Below are 20,721 nucleotides of genomic sequence, written 5' to 3'. Positions count from 1 at the left end.
TATGAGATGTATCTTGAAAATGAGATGTATGATCTAATATGCTATTACATGTAATATGATATGATGTAAAATGATGTAATAATGATGCAAAATGATATGTAACTAATATGCAACTAATTGAAAAAAAATGATATGTGGGAAAAAGTGTGCGAATAAAACTTAATATGTGAAAATATGTAAATATTAGTCCACACACACACACAAGACTTCTTGATGCAAGCTATGGAGTAACGAGGTGTTACTCAGCTTCCCAAGGAGGGTCCCATGGTTCTCTATCTCACAATGCCCCTCAAACCAACGTTTTGCTCTCAGATCACTGAGCAAAATGGTTTAGGGATGGCAAATATGAGAACGAGAGATGCTTTTTTAGATTTTAATATGAGATGGATGTTAAGCTAGGTATGATTCTAAAATGCAATAATCTAAATGATAAGATGACAAGATTAGTATGAATACTATCCTAGCATACTATATTTAGTCTATGATTGAGCTAAAATGATAAATAAATTACTCTAAACATGCATATTAGTCTAATTTCTGATCTAAAGAGAGGCTAAATGATGAGCATATATGAAATGAGAAAGCTTGAAAGAATTTGAGCATAAGTGTGATGCTTCAAATTTGAAAGATGATTGTTAAGAATGGAGGAATGAGAGCTCTATTTATAGCACAAACAGGGCAATGGATGGTCAAGATTGAATGGTTTAATCAAGGGCCAAGTTTGAAAGTTGAGGATCCATGTGCACAATTGGCACCAATGACATGGTGACAAGTGTCAACATAAGATTGAGTTGAAAGAAGGGGTTGGAGGCATTGAATGCCTGAGAAGACCTCATGGTTATCTAAAGGCTAAGGGTCAAGTCTAAGTTAGGATTACCCACTGGATTAAGAGTTAATCCAAGGATAAACCTTTGTGCATATGATTAAGAGATAATCATGGTCAAAGCATTAATGGCCTGATGAGACCCTTGGGTTGGATAGAGGTTGAGTCAAAACAAATGTTTTAACCATGTGGGAGGGTTTGAATTAACCATTAATGGTTATTGGAGACTTTGGGGATTAAGTGGTTGAAGGTTGGAAGCTTTCAAAGGTTATCAAAGACTTTAAGGGTTTTGGTGGTTGAAGGTTGAAAACCTTCAATGGTTATCCAAGACTTTGGGCCATTTTGAGAAGTGACCTCCCTTTGCTTAGGGATGTGACAAAGTTTAGAGGGGGGTTATGTTAATTAGAATCGATTAGAAGATTCTAGAAGGGATTAGAAAGGGGTTTGGGATTTTGTAAGTGGATGGGGGGATAATAGGATTTAATTGAATTAAATGATTTAATTCAATTTGGTTATAATTTGGGAAATTAAATAAATTAGATTTATTCAATTTAGGATAACTATTTAATTAAATTTGAATTTAATTAAAAGGGGCTAGAGGGATTTAATTGAATAAAATGATTTATTCATTAAATGGTATAGTGAATTTTATTTAAATAAATTGAGTAATTTACTTAATAAAATAGAAGAATGTGGATAATTTAATTAAATTGGATTTAATTAAATAGGGAAATGAACATAAAATATTCATTTAAGAATATGGTCATTTTTATACGTCTACATGAAGTAGTGTCTTCTGTAAGGATTTCTTATTGACTGTAGAGGTGTATTCATATTAGAATTCCTTCTCTGATATTGGAACAAGCATCCCTAATGGGGATCTTAAGTACATATCCTTAATTGGGACCTCCTCCTTAGTGTTTCTATAAATAATCTCTCTTTGATGTCATTTCAATCCTCCATTCTTTCCCAATTTCCTTTATGGAGTTGCATTTTTTTTTAATTGTATCTCTTGCATTTGTTTCTGTTTAATTATTTCATCTTGTGTTAGAGATCTCTCAAATCCTCACACTCTTTTTTGTTTTGGAATTGAGGTTTAGTCCTATTTCTTACCAAATTATTCTCCATTTAGTTTGTGGTCTTGTATCAAATCTTCTTGTGAGCATTTGTCATCAATCTTCTTTCACAATTTGATGTGATAAACATGATACCCTGTTTCAACTCACTAAATTGGCAAGACAAAATAGGGGGGTATATAGCTACCTTCAAATTTTCATCACCTTCCTTATTAAGCATTTAGGTGATTTTGTAGGGTGTGGTTCCTAACCGTGTACTACAGATACCGTTGGGGGCTTCGTTTGACAACTTATGGATATATCCTTTTTCATGAATTTTTACTTTTATTTACTTTAGATTACATATTCATGTAGTTTCATATGACTGCTAATGTGGGGGATAAATGTAGTACCGTAAATTGTATACCCTTCCTAGGGTGGTACAATTCCACGCTTGGTTTAGCACCCGCCTTAGTGTGTTTGCATCTTGCATTGTAATTTCCCTTTAAGCATTTAATTAATTAATTTAATTAAATATAAAGTCATATTTCATCACTCCCCATATCATAAAACTGGGCCCTTTACCCTAAATGTGCCCCATTTTATTTTATTCCTCTAATAAATCATTAAATCATTAACCCTAATTATGTCCTAATTCGACATTTAAGACCCGATTTTGCATATCAAAACATCTCGAAATCAGTTGTAACTTTGGGATTCACTCTAATATCATCATATCTAATGACCCTAAAAAATTTGGTGAAAAGTTGGTCTAACCATGTGCAAAGTGCAAATGGTCCTCGACTTTTTTCTCAAAATTTTGGGAGGATGATCCTATGATATTATAATTCTTAACCCCAAGAAATTGGTGGGAAATTAAATATCTAAGTCAGACTAAATATGAAATTAATATCTAGGGTTTTATACATAATATTTCTCTTTCTTCTTTTGAAGGGATCTGTCGGATTTAAGAATCTAAGAGTAGGTTTTTGGAGCACAAGGAGCCTTCTTTGTAGTGAAAGAGAAGCCTATGTAGAGTCATAAACAACATTCAACAAAATTTCATCAAACATTAATCATCAATTAGGAGCCTTGAATACATTGAGGAATAATAGGAGATTACCAACATGACAATTGGCTTGTACCCCTCCCTTAGGGGTTGGGTATGGTTTCATGTTATTTTCATGTCTTTGCATAAGCTTCATTACATCAATTTGCAGCATTTATTTACAACATATAATTTGTTAATTATAAGCAATTAGGGTTTACTCTTTAGGGTTACTCTAGATTATTTGCTTTCACTTTAGGGTCTTGCACACACACATGATTCCTGCACACACTATTTCACTATACAAATTGACTATTTTGTTGAGGTGGAAATCACCACCAAAGGGGTTTGACTGATACAAAACCCTATATAGCCACCCAAATGCCATCTTTTTAGTTGCAGGTACCCAGAAGGAGTTTCAGATCAGGAAAAGGCACGAGTACCACCCAAAAGTCATAAAATTGCTCAAAACTATTAGGGACATGGGTGTGGCACCCTATTAATTCCTAAGAAAATGGCATGGTACCATGGTCCCCCTCAAAATCAGTGATTTTTGATAGGTTACAAGCTCAAGGTCTCAGAATTGCATCCCCTCAGTTGCAGCTTTCTATCAGGTTCTCAGGGACAACAGCATGATGCCCTGATCCTAGTTAGTTTGGATAATTTTTTAGCATCAGGTACACATACATATTCCTCCCCCTTCTCTTCTTTTAGTATCTCAGTTTCAGATGTACAAGTTTGTTCAATTTCAGTTCATATAGGCTTTATTGTTCATCTCTTAGTCTAGTTGATTAATCAAACCCTATTTTTCTCATCACATACAAAAAGAGGAATAGAAACCCTAAGAGATAATCCTTGGCTATCTCTTTCTCACAAGAAGTAGCCAAAGTGATCTATCTCCCTAGTCTTTTTCATATTCCCATTGTGTTGGCTAAAGTTGGATTAGGTCCTAGTCACCCGGTTTCACTTTTTCCCCTCCACAATGTTATATAAATCTTAATGAAATTAAAGGTTCTATATTGATCAAAATTTAATTGTTAAAATATATAATAATAAACCAATTTATATCTTCGGGTTATCCCCCCTTGATAATGGTTGGTTGAATTTAAAATTTGATGTGTCACAAATATGTAACCTAGGCTAGGTGGGAGGGGGCTGGGTCATTAGGGGTCCAAATGGTAAGTTAATATTTGCTAGTGCAATTAAGATTGGTACTCAAACTTCCAAAATTATTGAAGTGGTGATGTCTTTTTATGGGATCTCAATTGCTAAGGATAGAGGTTATCAAAGAATTAATATAAAGAGGTACTCAAACAATGTCATCGTGATGCTAAAAGGTAAATTTAAGCCAAGCTAGATGACAAAAGACCTCATCACTAAATGCCTAATTTTACCTTCCATATTTTTCCACATAAGAGTCACCCATGCCCTTAAAGAGGAACAAATTTGTGGGCAGGTTGACAAACTTGGTTTCTTTCTCCAACAATCTCAAAATATGGACAATGGTGCATGAGCTACCTAATCACATTTGTGCCACAATTCAAGAAAAAATAAATTATAATGATGCATAAAGATCCAAGGTTTGCCCTCTTATTTTTTGTCTTGTCTATCTTTACCTTCAATCATGTAATGACATGGATATGGCTAATTAAATACAAAGGTAGAAACAACTATCCAAATACTACGACTTCCTATCTTTTTTCTAGAGTTGGTTTTTGTAACCCTTTGCCAGTCATTGTTACTAGTTATCTTGGCAATAAACTAACTATGGGGCTGATCTCATCCAAATTGACACATATAATTGTGATAGGTTAAATAATTATGGTATTCTTTGTCCAGCGGTTTCAGAGAGGAAACCTTACATCCTATGTAGAGGGCATGAAGGGTTTTTACCCTTCTCTCTCATAATAGTTTGCTCACTCTTGGAATGAAGGAAATGTTATTATCAGGGGTCATTTTTTACTATATCCATGGAATATATTGGTTCTATACTAGTCTTATTTTAGAAGGAGTGACCTTCCCCAAAATACCTAATGGGCACTATAAAGCTAACTTCAAAAGGCTTCTAGAGTCAAGTGAGAAATTTTCTCATTTGTAAAATAGATTTAATAGGAAAGATTTTCGTAGTGTATGGATGTAGGCTACACTACTCCTAATTATATGAATTACCTTAGATAATAGACTCAAAAAATTTCTCCCAATTATTCCCTATGTTAAATCATTTAAGGTACAATGTGAAATGAACTTTGCCTACTAGATTTCCTCTTCCATTTCACAATCTGTCTTCATTGTTAATTCTCAGAATGTTCTCCCTTTTAATTAGGGTTTAATCCTAATGCTTTATAATGTCCACCTGGCTATGACCCCCAGTATCGATCCCTCCATTAACCCATCTAGTTCCTCCCTAACCCAACCCTCGTCATGGAACTCTATAGAATCCCTGATTGCAAGATGCCTCTAATGTGATCAATACCCTTAAGTCAAGATATCTACTTGGGGGAAATTATTTCTGGGAAATCTAATTCCTTTTGGTCCACGAGCTTTGAGTAAACTCCAAAAATCCCCAATGTGAACTATATTGACCCTTCTACACCTAATTTGGATTCTCCTCCTCCCTCAGTTATTGATTACCCCCAAAAGTGGGATTTACCAAAAAATAATGAGAAGGAAAAGAACTTTGTGGGGCTTATAATAGGAAAAATTCCATCATTGATTGGGTCCTCACCTAGTTTAATATTGTAAAAAGTAAAATAAATAGATTGGAGGTGTTGGCCAAGGTTTATGATAGAGCTTTTAATTGGGACATGGAAGATAAAGAGGAAAAGTTCTAGTTGGTGGCTAATTATCTATTGGAGACGCTCAAGAAATGGTATAAGTGAAGGAGGAAATTAAGGCTCTCATTGATAAGGTGAACTAGAGAGAGGATAAGAAGGACACAAATAGGGTTATTATGGAATTACAGGGAAACCAAGAGACTATTAAAAGGAAACTAGATGAGATGGTGGCTCTCAACAATGAAATGGCAAGAAAAAATTTGGCTTGATTGAAATTTATCCCAGAAGAGATTAATAGAAGACATGTGAAGAGGAAGTGGTACTTGGAAATGACATGTGACAATATTTTGGAGTCCACTGAATTGATGACCAAGGCTATTCCAAAGTCCCTTGTTATCTCTTCGAGTAAAGGTTCAAACAAAATATTGTTTTTTTGAAGAAGGTGAAAGTACTTTGCTAGGATTGGCGAGCTAAAAATTATGCCACTAGGTAGACCATCGATTTGTGTCTTATGTGGGTGGTGTAGGTTTCTGGTTTAGTTTTATGTTGTTTGTTATATTTAGTCGTTAGTTGGCTCTAGGTATTTTTGTTAGCTATTCTATTTATAAGGTGCTCTCACTCCTCTTGGGACCCCTGGTCTTGGCTTTATGGTTTTTATGTAAAGCTTCGAGCTTCTCCCATTTTATTTAATCATAACTAATCTATTTCTTCACTCAAATTATCAATTTTTGGTTGAATTACATTAGTGTACGATAATCTATTTCAAATAAGAATTTAATTGAAATATGTTAACATATAATAAAAATAAATAAAAAGAATTTAAAACATAGAATACATATCAATAAATTGCATTAGTTTCAATTTTATGCTCACTTTCTATTATTTTTTACTATTTCTATGTTCTTTGAAGATTTGAATAATGATCCTTATGCATACTATTTGTATTTTACTTAATTATAATAGTTTTACATTAAATAGTAATAAAATTATTATATGAAGTATTTGTTTCTCAAAATATAAAATAGTACAAGAAGTGAAATAATAAACTTGAATATCAATTTTAGAATGGTAGAATATATAAAATATTAAGAATAAAGAAACAATATTGAAGGTAAATATTCTATACCACTCAATTGAACAATTCGGAAACCATTATCACAATTTAAGCAATATAATAGCAAGAAAATCTATTTAACCATGATTATGGTGAATAGTTAATAATTTTATTAAGGGATAGGGCATGCATAGTGGTGTACCATAACGTTAGGCATTGACATGTAGTCATATATATGTCACACTAGAACTAAAATTTCATATTGACATGTACAAAAGGATGCACACAATTTAAACATTTTTCAAGTGCATATTGTGAATAAAACCTTGTTAAAATTATATACATTCTACGTATGAAGTCATTGAATCCTAGGTGTATGTTAGAAATATTACATACTAATACATAGTTAATTTTATGTATAGATTTAGGGCATTGTCATGTATTTAGCTAAGAGTTAACAAAATCCTAACTTTTTACATAGTAACTATTTAAAGATAATAATGTAATTACTTAAGAGATAATGAAACTCTAATATGATTCTCAATCAATTAACTTAAAAATATAGCACTCATTTTTAATGATTTTACAATAGCCATGCACTAAAACTAACTTTATAATATCTTTTACAAACAACCAGTTTTTTTAATATTATAATTTAATTAATAGAATAAATAAATAAATGAGTAATTTGCATAATGTAAAGTTGTACTCAGTATACCATCAGAACCTCCACACTATAGACCATCAATTTGTGTCTTTTGTGGGTGATGTATTTTGGTTTTGGTCATTTTTTGTTTTAGTGTTCTTGTTGTTTCTTGCTCTTTAGCTACTTCTAGTTGTTTTCTATGACTCTAGTTCTAACGTTGGGTGTGTTGACTCTAGTTCCAAGGTGATCTTGGGTCAGCGGGCTATGGGGGAGTTGCATGTGATTACAATGATAGGTATTTCTCGGCAATGGCACTCCTACCGGGCACTCAGACAAATAATTTTGCTGAGGCAAATGCAACCTACATTGGGCTTAAAATGGCTAGCCATGCAGGATTTAAGAAGGTATGCTTCTGGTGCAGGAGCACCTAGGTAGTCCAATACTCCCATTTGGCCATCATGAGTTATTTATCATTCTATGATATAACAAGGTCCTTGAGACCAATTTGTAGTGTTTGGATTCAAGTTGAGCTCTCAATTGTCTCATTGTGGTCAAAATTGCCATTATAGGGTGAAAGTCTGTTTAAGGCATCCAATGGGATAATACACCATTTATAAGGGGTTTTGGGGTCTATTAACATGTATTCATCATATTTTGAAGCCATGTAGGTTCTTTTTAAGTTTTGTGTCAAGTTGGGCAAAAAGTTGTCTATGATGACAATGTTGTCACAAGGAATTTTTGCACCAAAATTGGTGATTAATTGGTTGTTTGTTGGTATAAATTCAAAATACAGTTATATACCTTGTAGGAGGCTTGGGAGTAATTTAATAAGGAAATATCCATGACCAAGGGTCGGTTGAACCATCTAACTAAGCACAATAAATGAAATTATGAATTTTACCCTGCATGTTTATGAGCTTCTCAACATTGCAGACCGCTATACTAAAGTTTTACATGCTTTAACGTGCTAATTTGTTTGGAAAATCTCTTGAATGTGTTAGAGGGGTGAATCCCCTACAATCTCCCTTTGGTTTCATCTCATTTCATTTTGTAAGTTATAACCAAATTGGTGGAAACTATCAAAACCCTAGTCCAGGGTGATCCGAGGCAATCTAAATTGCATTAGGGGTCATTTCCACATTGATAATTTATTGTAAAGGTGTGGGATGAATCTTACAACCATGTATTTTGTTTTCTTAATCATTGTAGGGCTCCATGATATGGTTGGCACATGCTTGTGGAGGCACAAAGACTAATTTTTGTGTATCAGTCTGATAAGACAAGTGAAATGATGAGCTTTAGATGGTGTGAATGCAAAAGTTGACCTTGAATGCTTAAGGAAGGTAGTGAGGGAAGTATGAGGATTTCATAGACATGATCCAAGTAATTTGTGATCAAAGGAACCAAGTAAACCAAGAGGGTTTATGATTGTCCTCTTCTATATGTTAATTGCCACAGTTTGGTAGTGGATTAAAATATATACATACTTTGCAAAAATAGAAAGGTGGGTTGTTGTTGTGTTTGATGTTAGGAAAGAGAGAAGAAGGGATATAAATCATTGTGGTAGGAATTTAGAGTATTAGGAAGTAGGCATGTCCCCTATAAATGTGATTATCCCAAGCATACATGACTACTATAAAAGGACAATGTGGCAGTAGTAGAATACCTTGTGACCTTATGGGTGGCTGGGAGGGTAAAGGATCATGGTTGTTCATGTTGGGAGGTCATTGTAAGAGTTTGAAGGGGTTCATTTGTTTGAGGGTATCTATTTCATGATGTGAGTTGACTATTAGTGGGAATTAGAAGACCTTGTTGGGGGTTGATTTGAGTGAGCAAGATTTGAGAGTTTGGTGAGATCTAGAAGTTGGAAGGTCTTAAATTGGCCTTGGACAGAATGAACATGCCTTGAATGAAGTGTGATAACTGATGGGTGAGGTTTGGTGAGTATGGTTTATTTTTGAGGTATTGAAGCCTTTTGAGTAACATGTATCCTTGTGAGGGGTCTTGTGAGTCAGTGAAGGGTAGACACCTAATTGAATAGGTGAGTTGGGAAAATATCTCCCTAGTTGGTTGAGTTTATTAGATGCTATACATCATAGTGGTATCAAAGAAAGAGAGTAGATTTGTTGAAGCAAATAATTAAAGTGGAGAAAAGTGATTAAGAAGCTGAAGACAAGATGCCTCCTAAGAATTTTGGTATTGCTAGAGAGTCATAGGAGTTGAGAGAGAGGAATACTAGGTTGCAAAAGTCTTACAATACGGTGTTGGAAAGGACTAAAGCCTTGGAGTCTAATAAAAGAAAAAATGTTGATTTGGGAAATGTGAGTTACAAAGAGTTGGAAGAAGAAGAGTTATAGGAAGAAGAAGATGAAGAGCATATATATCCTGAAGAGCCGCACACACTCAGATTATTAAAGGCAATGAAGGGTGACCAGTATAAGGTAAGAGTTGATTTACCTATGTATGGTGGGAACGTGAATGAGGAAGAACTACTATATTGGATTACAACCATGGACACTTACTTTCAAAGTGAATATGTACTTGATGATCAAATGGTTAAGGTGGCAAAGACAAAATTGAAAGGGCATGCACTTCTATGGTGGAATTTGTTGATATGTGGGAACTGATCAGCAAAGTAGTGTACACTCAACATGTATATCAAATTTTTTTTGGACATTTTTTTGTTGATGAAAAATGACATTGTAATAAAACCCTAAAAAGGTCAACTTTGTTAGTTGCCCTAAAAACACATGTTATAAGCGACTGGGATGTTTAAGGCATTGTGAGGTTGATGTACTATATTTGTTGGATAATAAGAAAGATTGGATGACTGTGTATGGTGGATGTAACCCATTTTGGGTGAACCACGTTAAATCTCTTTGTTATCTATGTCATGTTTTATTCCTTTATCTTTTGTATTTAGATCTACATATAATTGTTAGTTCATATTTTCTTCGGATCTGCTTGAAACCCTAACAATTGGTATCAAAGCGAGGTTTTCTGTAAATTGGAAGGACTTTCAGATTTGAGTGGGAGCAATGGATGATTCCAAATTCAAGGTTGAAAAGTTTAACGACCAGAATTATCAGTTATAGAAAATACAGATGGAGGATTACCTGTATCAAAAGGATTTGTGGCGGCCATTGGAAGGAAAGGAAAATAAAGAGACCACAATGTCAGATGAAGAGTGGGACATTTTAGATAGAAAGTCACTAGGATCCATTTGATTGTGCCTTGCACCGTCTATAGCTTTCAATATAACAGAAGAAAAAATGATTATACATTTGATGGTGACATTGGTTAAGTTGTATGAGAAACCCTCAGCTTCGAATAAGGTATTTCTTATGAAGTGTTTGTTTAATTTGAAAATGAGTGAGGGAGGATCTATAGCGGAGAACTTAAATGAATTTAATACAATTACCAATCAATTGTCTGCGGTAAAAATTAATTTTGTAGATGAGGTTAGGGCTCTCTTAATTTTAAGTTCTTTGCCAAAAAGCTCGAATAGCTTGGTTATGGTTGTAAGTAACTCTATCTCTGGTAAAAATACTTTGATATTTGATGATATTGTTGGTGTTATCCTAAGCGAGGAAATGCAAAGGAAAAGCATAGGTGAGGCTCCAACATCATCAAGTAGTGTTTTGAATGTGGAGAACAGAGGAAGATAAAAGGAAAGAAGAAAAAAGCCCTAGGAATGAGAAGTCACGAGAGAAGTCAAAGAAAGGATGCTCTCAATCTAGAGGAAAGAAAGATTGTTGGTACTACGGAAAGCCCGATCATCTAAAGAAAGACTGTTGGTCTCGGAAAAACAAAGAAGGAGACAAAAATGAAAATGACACTAAGGAAGCTAATATTGCAAGTAATACTTGACAAGATGCTTTAATCTTATGTTTGGATAATGTTAATGATTCTTGGGTAATAGATTCTGGGGCTTCATTTCATGCTACACCCCATAGAAAATATTTTCTAGATTATGTTCAAGGTGATTTTGGACAAGTATATTTGGGTGATGATGAGCCCTATCAAATTGTTGGAAAAGGAAAGATAAAGATCAAGTTGCAGAATGGAAATGACTAGTTTCTGCAGGAGGTAAGACATGTTCCTAATTTAAGAAGAAGTTTAATTTCTGTAGGGCAACTAGGTAGTGAAGGTTGCATAGTTACCTTCTCAGACAGTATCTGGAAGGTCACTAAAGGATCATTAGTAGTAGCTAAAGGTGCGAAGGTAGGCACATTATATCTGTGTACTGGTAACACTTACTCTACCCTAGCTGTTAGAGATAAAGTTACTGCAGGGGCAACAACAATAGATGTTGCAAGAACAGATTCGATAATGTGGAACCATAGGCTTGGGCACATGAGTGAGAAAGGGATGAAAATCCTTCACTCCAAAAATATATTGCTAGGACTAAAGAAGATTGATTTAGAGTTTTGTGTAAATTGTGTTTATGGTAAACAGAAAGGAGTCAGATTTCTCAAGGTTGGAAAAGAGAAGAAGAGTGAGAAGTTAGAGCTTGTGCATTCAGATGTATGGGGACTGACTCAGGTATCATCTCTTGGTGGCTCTTGTTATTATGTTATTTTTATTGATGACTCAACCAGAAAAACGTGGGTATATTTCCTTAAACAAAAATCAGATGTTTTTGAAACTTTTAAGAAATGGAAAGCTTTGGTTGAGAATGAGACAAGAAAAAAGTTGAAGTGTCTCAGATCAGATAATGGAGGTGAGTATTGCAGGAAAGAATTTGAATATTACTGCTCTTTAAATGGGATTAGACCCACAAACTCCTGCAAGTGTTTGACATTCTACAAGGTCAAGTAGAACCCTTGAACGATTTTCTCCTTCTTTGTATTATATTTTATTAACTGATTCTGGTGAACTAGAAGAATATGAAGAAGCAATGCAGGTGGATGCCAAACAACAGTGGGAGCTAGGCATGAAAGAGGAGATGGACTCCTCGATGAAAAATAAGACTTGGGACTTAGTCCCTTTACCTGCAGAAAAAAGAGCTTTGCCTAACAAGTGGGTTTATAGGCTGAAGGAGGAGGAAGGAGGTCAGAAAAGATATAAGGCCAGACTTGTGGTAAAAGGTTTTGCACAAAAAAAGGGTATAGATTATGATGAAATATTTTCTCTAGTTGTAAAAATGACTTCAATTAGAACTGTACTTAGTCTTGTGGCTGCAGATGATTTACATCTTGAACAATTAGATGTCAAAACAACTTTTCTCCATGGAGATTTGGAGGAGGAAATTTACATGTTGCAACCATAGGGATATGAGCTCAAAGGTAAGGAGAACATGATGTGCAGGTTGAAGAAAAGTTTGTATGGCCTAAAGAAAGCACCCCGACAATGGTATTTAAAATTTGATAGTTTCATGGCTGAACACGATTATCATAGATGTCATTCTGATCATTGTGTATATTTTAAGAGATTGGATAAGGGCAGTTATATTATCCTGTTGTTTTATGTTGATGACATGCTTGTTGTTGGATCTAACATGCAACATATAAATGATCTTAAATAGAAATTAGCCAGGTCATTTGCTATGAAGGATTTGGGTGCAACTAAGCAAATTCTTGGTATGAGGATTACAGGGGACAAGAAGAATAGTACCTTGAATGTGTCCCAAAGTGACTATATAAAGAAGGTGTTGAAAAGATTTAACATGCAGGATGCAAAAGAAGTTAGTACACCTTTGGATAGTCATTTCAAATTGACTAAGGAGATGTGCCCAAAGGCATAGGAAGAGGTAAATAAAATGTCTAACATCCCATATTCATCAGCTGTTGGAAGTCTGATGTATGCAATGGTATGCACAAGGCAAGATATTGCACATGAAGTGGGAGTTGTGAGTAGGTTTATTAGTAATCCGAGTATGGAATATTGGAATGCTGTGAAATGGATTCCTCAGTATTTGAAAGGAACTACTATGAAGGCATTATGTTTCAAGGATCTAATGTTGTTCTGAGTGGATTTGTTGACTCTTATCTGGCAGGTGATATTGATTCATGAAGGATTACTACAGGGTATGTTTTTACTATAGGGGGAACTGCAATCAGTTGGATTTCTAGTCTGCAAAAGGTTGTTGCACTTTCAACCACTGAAGCTGAGTATGTTGCTGCTACAGAAGCTAGCAAGGAGATGATTTAGGTAGAATGTTTTCTGGAGGAATTGGGTCAGACACAGGAGGATCGCCCATTGTATACCAATAGCTAGAGTGTCATTCATCTTGCAAAGAACTCTACTTTTCATTCAAGGACAAAGCACATTCAGCTGAGGTACCACTTCATCCAGACTGTTTTGGAGGAGGGTCAGTTATGGCTTGAGAAAATTCACACAAGTGAGAATCCTACCGATATGTTCACGAAGGTAGTTTCCATAGGAGAAGCTAATTTCTTCATCATTTTCTATTGATCTTCTTGATTGATAATTGTGGAATTTATACCAGTCGAGTCCCAGTGTTTTATACAGTGGATGTTGCAAGTACAGTGGTGTTGTCTAGTATCAGTCTCCAAGTGGGAGATTGTTTGGTGTGGAGCCTGATCAATCTCCAAGTGGGAGATTTTTGTTATGTGGTGAATGATCAGCAAAGTACTGTACACTTAGCACGTATCCTCATCGGGATCTGGGGTCAGGCTGCGGGCATGCAGGTGATAGCCCGCTGCAGGGAAAAAAATTTTTGGACATTTTTTGTTGATGAAAACCGACATTGTAATAAAACCCTAAAAAGGTCGACTTTGTTTGTTGCCCTAAAAATGCATATTATAAGTGGTTGGGATGCATAAGGCATTGTGAGGTTGATGTACTATTTTTGCTGGATAATAAGAAAGATTGGACGACTGTGTATGGTGGACGTAACCCATTATGGGTGAACCACGTTAAATCTCTGTGCTATCTATGTCCTGTTTTATTCCTTTATCTTTTGTATTTAGATATGCATATAATTGTTAGTTCATATTTTCTTCGGATCTGCTTGAAACCCTAATAGGAATTATGAACAAGATGAGAAGAAAAAGTGGGGAAAATCAAAGAAACATCTTGGGATAGGATGGTTGCAAAAGTGAAAGGTAAATTCCTTCCTAGAGATTATGAAGTTCAATTGTTTAAGAAGTTGCAAAGTTTAAAACAAATGTACTTATATGTGAATAAATACATTGATGAGTTTTATAAGTTAAGAATAAGGGTAGATAGGGATGAAGATGAAGTTGAAAAAATGGCTAGATATCTTGGTGGCCTGCATTTTAATATACAAGATGAATTGATTGTTGCTAGCCCAAGAACCATGGAAGAATATTTTCAATTAGTTATTAGGGTGGAGGAGAAGATAAAGAGAAGGCAAGATAAGTCTACTAAAGGAAGGGACATCAATACAAGAGGAAGATGACTCTTTTCTACAAGCAAGGAGCCTTATGAGGACCAAGAAGAAGCACACAAGGGTAAGGAACCAAGTGTTGGTGCGAGAGGTGGCTTTAGAGGTTCAAGAGGCAAACTTGGAGGAGGAAGAAACTCCAATATATTTGCAGGTAGATGTTCTAATTTTAAAGAAGTTGGGAGCCTAGCTTAAAGTATCTAAAAAGGCAAGGATCCACATCAAGTGGTGGTGAAAGAAGGAATGAAAAGAGAGTCCATTGTGTGGAAGAAGAGGAGGGTGAGAGTGTCAACTCTTCAATTGGATATATTGATCTTGAAGTAGAGGAATCATTCATGGTGAGAATAAATTTGTTGAAGAGACCCAAGGAGAAAGACATTAGCCAAATGAAGAGTTTATTCAAAACATGCAAGTGTAGAGGTAAGGTATGCAAATTTGTCATTGATTCAGGTTCACAAGATTATAAGGTATCTAGGGAGATGGTAGACAAGTTGAATCTAGATAGAATACCTCATAAAGCACCTTATGATGTCTCTTGGGTAAATGATAATTAGTCATTTGGTAAATGAACAATATTATGTAGAGTTTTAGATTGGTGAGTATAAGGATAAGGCTTTATGTGATGTCTTACCCATGGATTGTTATCATTTGTTATTGAGGAAACCCTAAAAATTTGATAGAGAATAAATGTATGATGGTAGATAAAATACCTACCTAATCAATAAGGATGGAAAAGAATTTAGACTAAATTCTTTGTAGGGATATGAGAATGTGAAAGGTAAAACCAAGATGGTGATGTTTGGCAAGGAGCCTATAAGGTGTGATGAAGTTGAAGCCATTTCAAGGCTTTAATGCACTAGGGAAACAAAGTTAGATGATGGTATACTAATTGGGGTAGTATTTTGTCCATTTGTGGAGGAAAAAATCAGTCACCAAATAGAGATTGCAGGTGCAACAATTCTAGTTCAAAAGGGAAGGACCAAATCTGTAATGGAAAGAGTGCAAGTGCAAGCACCACATGACATCTACGTGTGTGAACCAAGAATGGATATGATTTGTAACCATTTTATATCTAATATTACTTTGTATTTTTTTTGTATCCTTTTGTTGCAGGTGTCCAAGATGTTCAACAACAACATGGAGTTGGTTGACACTCATAGGACATGAGTTTTCCCTTAAGGGGGGTGTATGGTGCAGGAGCACCTAGGTGCTCCAATACTCCCATTTTTCCATCATGATTTATTTCTAATTATATGATGTAATAAGTTCTTGGAAGAACATTTTTCATGTAATAAGGTCCTTGATGCCAAGTTGTAGTGTTTGGATTCAAGTTGAGTTCATGATTGTCTCATTGTGGTCAAAATTGCCATTATAGGGTGAAAATGTGTTTAAGGAATCCAATGGGATTATCCACCATGTATAAGGGGTTTTGGGGTCTATTAACATGTATTAATCACATTTTTAAGCCATGTAGATTCATTTTTAAGTTTTGTGTCAAGTTGGGCAAAAAGTTGTCTATGATAACAATATTGTCACAAGCAATTGTTGCACCAGAATTGGTGATTAATTAGTTTTTTATTGGTATAACTTTAAAATATAGTTATAGCCATTTTAGGAGGCTTGGGATTCATTTAAGAAGGAAATATCCATGAAAAAGGTTTGTTTGAACCATGTAACTAAGCACAACCAATGAAATTCTAATTTTTACATGATTTAACATGCTCATTTGTTTGGAAAAGATATTAAATATGTTATAGGGGTGAATCCCCTACAATCTCCCTTTGGTTTCATCTCATTTAATTGTCTATTGTGAAAGTTATAACCAAATTGGTGTAAACTGTAAAAACCCTAGTCTAGGGTGACCTGAGGCAATTTGAAATGAATTAGGAGTAATTTACACATTGATAATTCCCTGTAAAGGCCTGGTATGACCCTTACAACCATTTTTTATTTTTTCCTAATCATTGTAGGGTTACATGATATGGTTGGCACGTGCTAGTGGAGGCACAAAGACTTATTTTTGTGTCTCAGTCTGATAAGACGAGTGAAATGATGACTTTTGGATGATGTGAATGCAAAAGTGGGTCTTGAAGGCTTAAGGAAGGTAGAGATAGATGTATGAGGAAGTAATATACATGATCAAAATACTTTTTTATTAAAGGAGCCAACTAAACCAAGAGGGTTTATGACTGTCCTCTTCTATATGTTGACTGTCACAGTTTGAGAGTGGATTAAAATGTTTACATACTTTGCAAAAATTGAAAGGTGGTTTGTTGTTGTGTTTGATGTTAGGAATGAGAGTAGAAGGGATCTCAATCATTGTGATAGGCATTTGGAGTATTTGGAAGGAGGCATATCCCCTATAAATGTGACACTCCCAAGCATACTTGACTATCATAAAAGGACAATGTTGCAATAGTAGAATACCTTGTGACCTTATGGGTGGTTGGGAGGGTAAAGGATCATGGTTGTTCATGTTGGGAGGTCCCTGTAAGAGTGTCAAGGGGTTCATTTGTTTGAGGGTATCTATTTCATGATGTGAGTTGAGTATTAAGGGGAATTAGAAGACCTTGTTGGGGGTTGATTTGAGTGAGCAAGATTTGAGAGTTTTGCAAGATCTATAAGTTGGAAGGTCTTAAATTGGCCTTGGATAGATTGAACATGTCTAGAATCAAGTGTGATAATGGTTGGTTGAGGGTTGGTGACTATGGGTTTGTTTTGAGGTATTGAATACTTTTGAGTAACCTGTGGCCCTGCGAGGGGCCTTGTGAGTCAATGAAGGATAAACACCTAATTGAATAGGTGAGTTGCGAGAAAGATCTCTCTAGTTGGTTAAGTTTATTGGATGGTCTACATCAGGTTAGAGAGTGATTTGTAAAATATAATAAATTGTTTGAACAAAAAATCTCCCCAAAGATGGACAATTACCATTTAATGTAGGAATGCTTTGAAATAATGACCAAAATTGAGGCTAATAAAATCTCACATGTTTCGATGGAGGGTAATAGGCTAGCTGACCACATGGCATATCTTGGTGTGGTTAGAGATGATGAAAATTGGTGGCAGGAAGGGGATTCCTTCCCATTCTAGTTGTGTGAACTAGCAAGGAAGGATGCAGGAAATCTATCTTCACTTGAACATTAATGATGACAGGTCACATGTGTAGGAAATTTTATAAAAGCAAGCAAAGGCAAATTTCCAGATTGTTCTTGTGGCTCTGTTTGTTTTGTGTCGGCATGAAGCCTAGTTTTGGTGTCGTTGAAAAGAATTATAGAAGTAGTATCATAATGGGGGGAGATATAAAATAGAATGGAGCCATTCACATGTGAGATTTGGGAGAAAAATAAGGAGGTCTAGATGGAAATCATTGATGGGGAAATGTGTTGGCATTTGTATGAAGATTTCATTAATGATATGTTATGTTGTCATTGATGTCAATTAAACTGGTAATGATATTATTGATATCATTGTTAATATTGTTACTATAACCGGTAGCAAGAATTTGTGTTGAGAACTGGTAACCGGTGTAAGCCTTATCTATTGATGTAACCGGTAAACCCTACCTATTGTTTTTGATAAACCCTAACCGATTAAGTTTGGTGAATTGGTTATATTGGTTTATGATTTTATGATGAGCGGTAATGATTATGACATGTATGATTATTGTATGAAGATAATTTGAAGAGATTCTAGCAAGTTGTTGTAATGGTTTTTGTCTAGGGAATGAGAAAATATATTGCATCTAATACAAAGCGTGTGATGAGTTATTAAGTTCGATGAAGCGGTGATCAAGGAGCGATCAAGGTTTTCTTGATTGATGTGCAGAGATTGCTATGTAATCCAATGGTCATACTTGAACCGATTTGTTTGTAACCTCTATGAGAATTAGGTTTTTAGTGTGTTCCTAACCTGATTGATTTGTTTATAGGGTCTATGAAGTTGTTTAGTTTAATGAGTTGGCAAAGAGTGAGCACAGATTAGTTGAGTGTGTGTTTTTTGAACTAGATGATGTATCTGCAGTTTGAGTAAAGTCATATAGGAGCATGAAATGGATCTGATCAAGCAAATGTAGTGCTATTCAGACAAATCAACAAAATATTGTTGTTTTATAACAATTACAACAGAATTGAAATCCCCTAACCGGGTAAGCTCTAACAAGCTTAGTGTTATTTAAATCCTCTAACAAGGTGATCCATTAGATTGGATTTTCAAATCCTCTACCGAGGTTACTCCTTACAGGCTATTTCTTCTAACAAGGCATTGTAGTCAATCCCTTAACTGGGTGATTCCTAACAGGATCAGTTCTTAACATGACTTTTGTTAAATTTTAATAGGCTATGCTACTAACAGGGCGAACTTTAGAAGAGTTCAGATAGTTATCTTGTGAGTCTCATCTCACCGTGGTTTTTACCTATTTAGGTTTCCATGTCAAAACAATTTGTGTCAAGTGGTGGATTTTTTTGTGACTATGTTTTTATGGTTGATTTACTTAACTACTTAACTACTTTGATAAGTCATGATAACTGGAAGTATTGAGATATGAAGAAGTTGTTTACTATTAATTTGTTGTAAGAATCAATCGGTTTATCTTATGAGTTTTTATCTTGACAAAGGTATAACATTTATAGTTCTAAGTTTACTTTGAGAGATTGATTTTGAGATTGGTGAAGTTTGTATCTATTTTTCTATCTACTGATTCACCCCCCTCTCAGTAGTTGACTGGATACTTATTCTTTCATCATACCATCAATTGGTATTAGAGCCTATTAGGTCCTCTAAGGTCTAAGCCTAACAACTTGCGGTAAAGATCTTGTAGATCACGATGAAGAAGGAAGATCCGAAGTTTAATGGAGAGAACTATAGGATATGGAGTGACAAAATGAAAATTTATATCAAGAGTCTGGGAAGCCAGTATTTGGAACACATTGATACTAAATATGTTACACTTACTAGGATGTTTACTAATGATTAGAAGAAAGAGAAACAAGAATCATCAAGCATTGGAGGCTATTATCAGTTCTTTGTCTGATGTAGAGTATGTAGATGTTCATGGTCTTGAAACTGCATATCAGGTATGGAAAAAACTTGAAGAGATTTATAGCAGTAATGAACATGTTAAGATTGCTAAAGAAGAGAGTGTAAGAGGCAAGTTTGATAACATGTGGATGGCTGAAGGTGAGAATATCCAGCTGTATGGTCAAAGGATAAAGGAGATAGTTGATGAAATCAATAGTGCAAGAGGTAACATGGAGGATTCCACAATTATTAGTAAGGTAATGAGAACCCTACTACCAGTCTACGCTATCCAAGTTGCACCTATTTAGGAGCTGAAGTCCATTGCCAAAACTAAGTTAACTCTTGACTCCATCATTCGCAAGCTTACTACTTTTGAATTAAATGGTTACGATGGTAGTATATAGAAATCTGAGTCTGCATTTAGAGCTTCTATTTCTAACCAATCTGTGAGAAAAAGTAGAGATGCCAGTCAAAGTTATGAATCCAGATCCAACAGAGAAGCTGATGATGAAGACAGTTTAGTTGAGCTTGAAGCATTGTTGGCTAAGCGGTTGCCTAGTGGTACAGGTAAATATAGAGGTAAATTTCCTTTAAAATATTTTGCATGCAACAAGATTGGACACATTGCTACTAACTGTCCTAATGGTGATAATGAGCACAAATGACAGAAATTCAAGAAGTAAAAGGGTAAAGGAAAATGAGATTGTCTTATTGTTGTTGATGGTGGTATCACTGATGAGGAATCTAATGGTGATGCTAATGAAGACATTGTGTTTGTAGCTGTTAAAGAAGAGATATCAAACCAGAAAGCATTAGTATCCAAGATGGATAACTCTGATGATTGGATCACTGATAGTGGTTGTTCACATCACATGACCGGTGATAGGAGTAAATTTCTTTCTTTGAAGAAATTTGATGGCAGAGTTGTAAGAT

Source organism: Cryptomeria japonica, chromosome 8 (assembly GCF_030272615.1).
Source record: "Cryptomeria japonica chromosome 8, Sugi_1.0, whole genome shotgun sequence".
Lineage (NCBI taxonomy): Eukaryota > Viridiplantae > Streptophyta > Pinopsida > Cupressales > Cupressaceae > Cryptomeria > Cryptomeria japonica.
Note: the sequence above shows the minus strand (reverse complement) of the source record.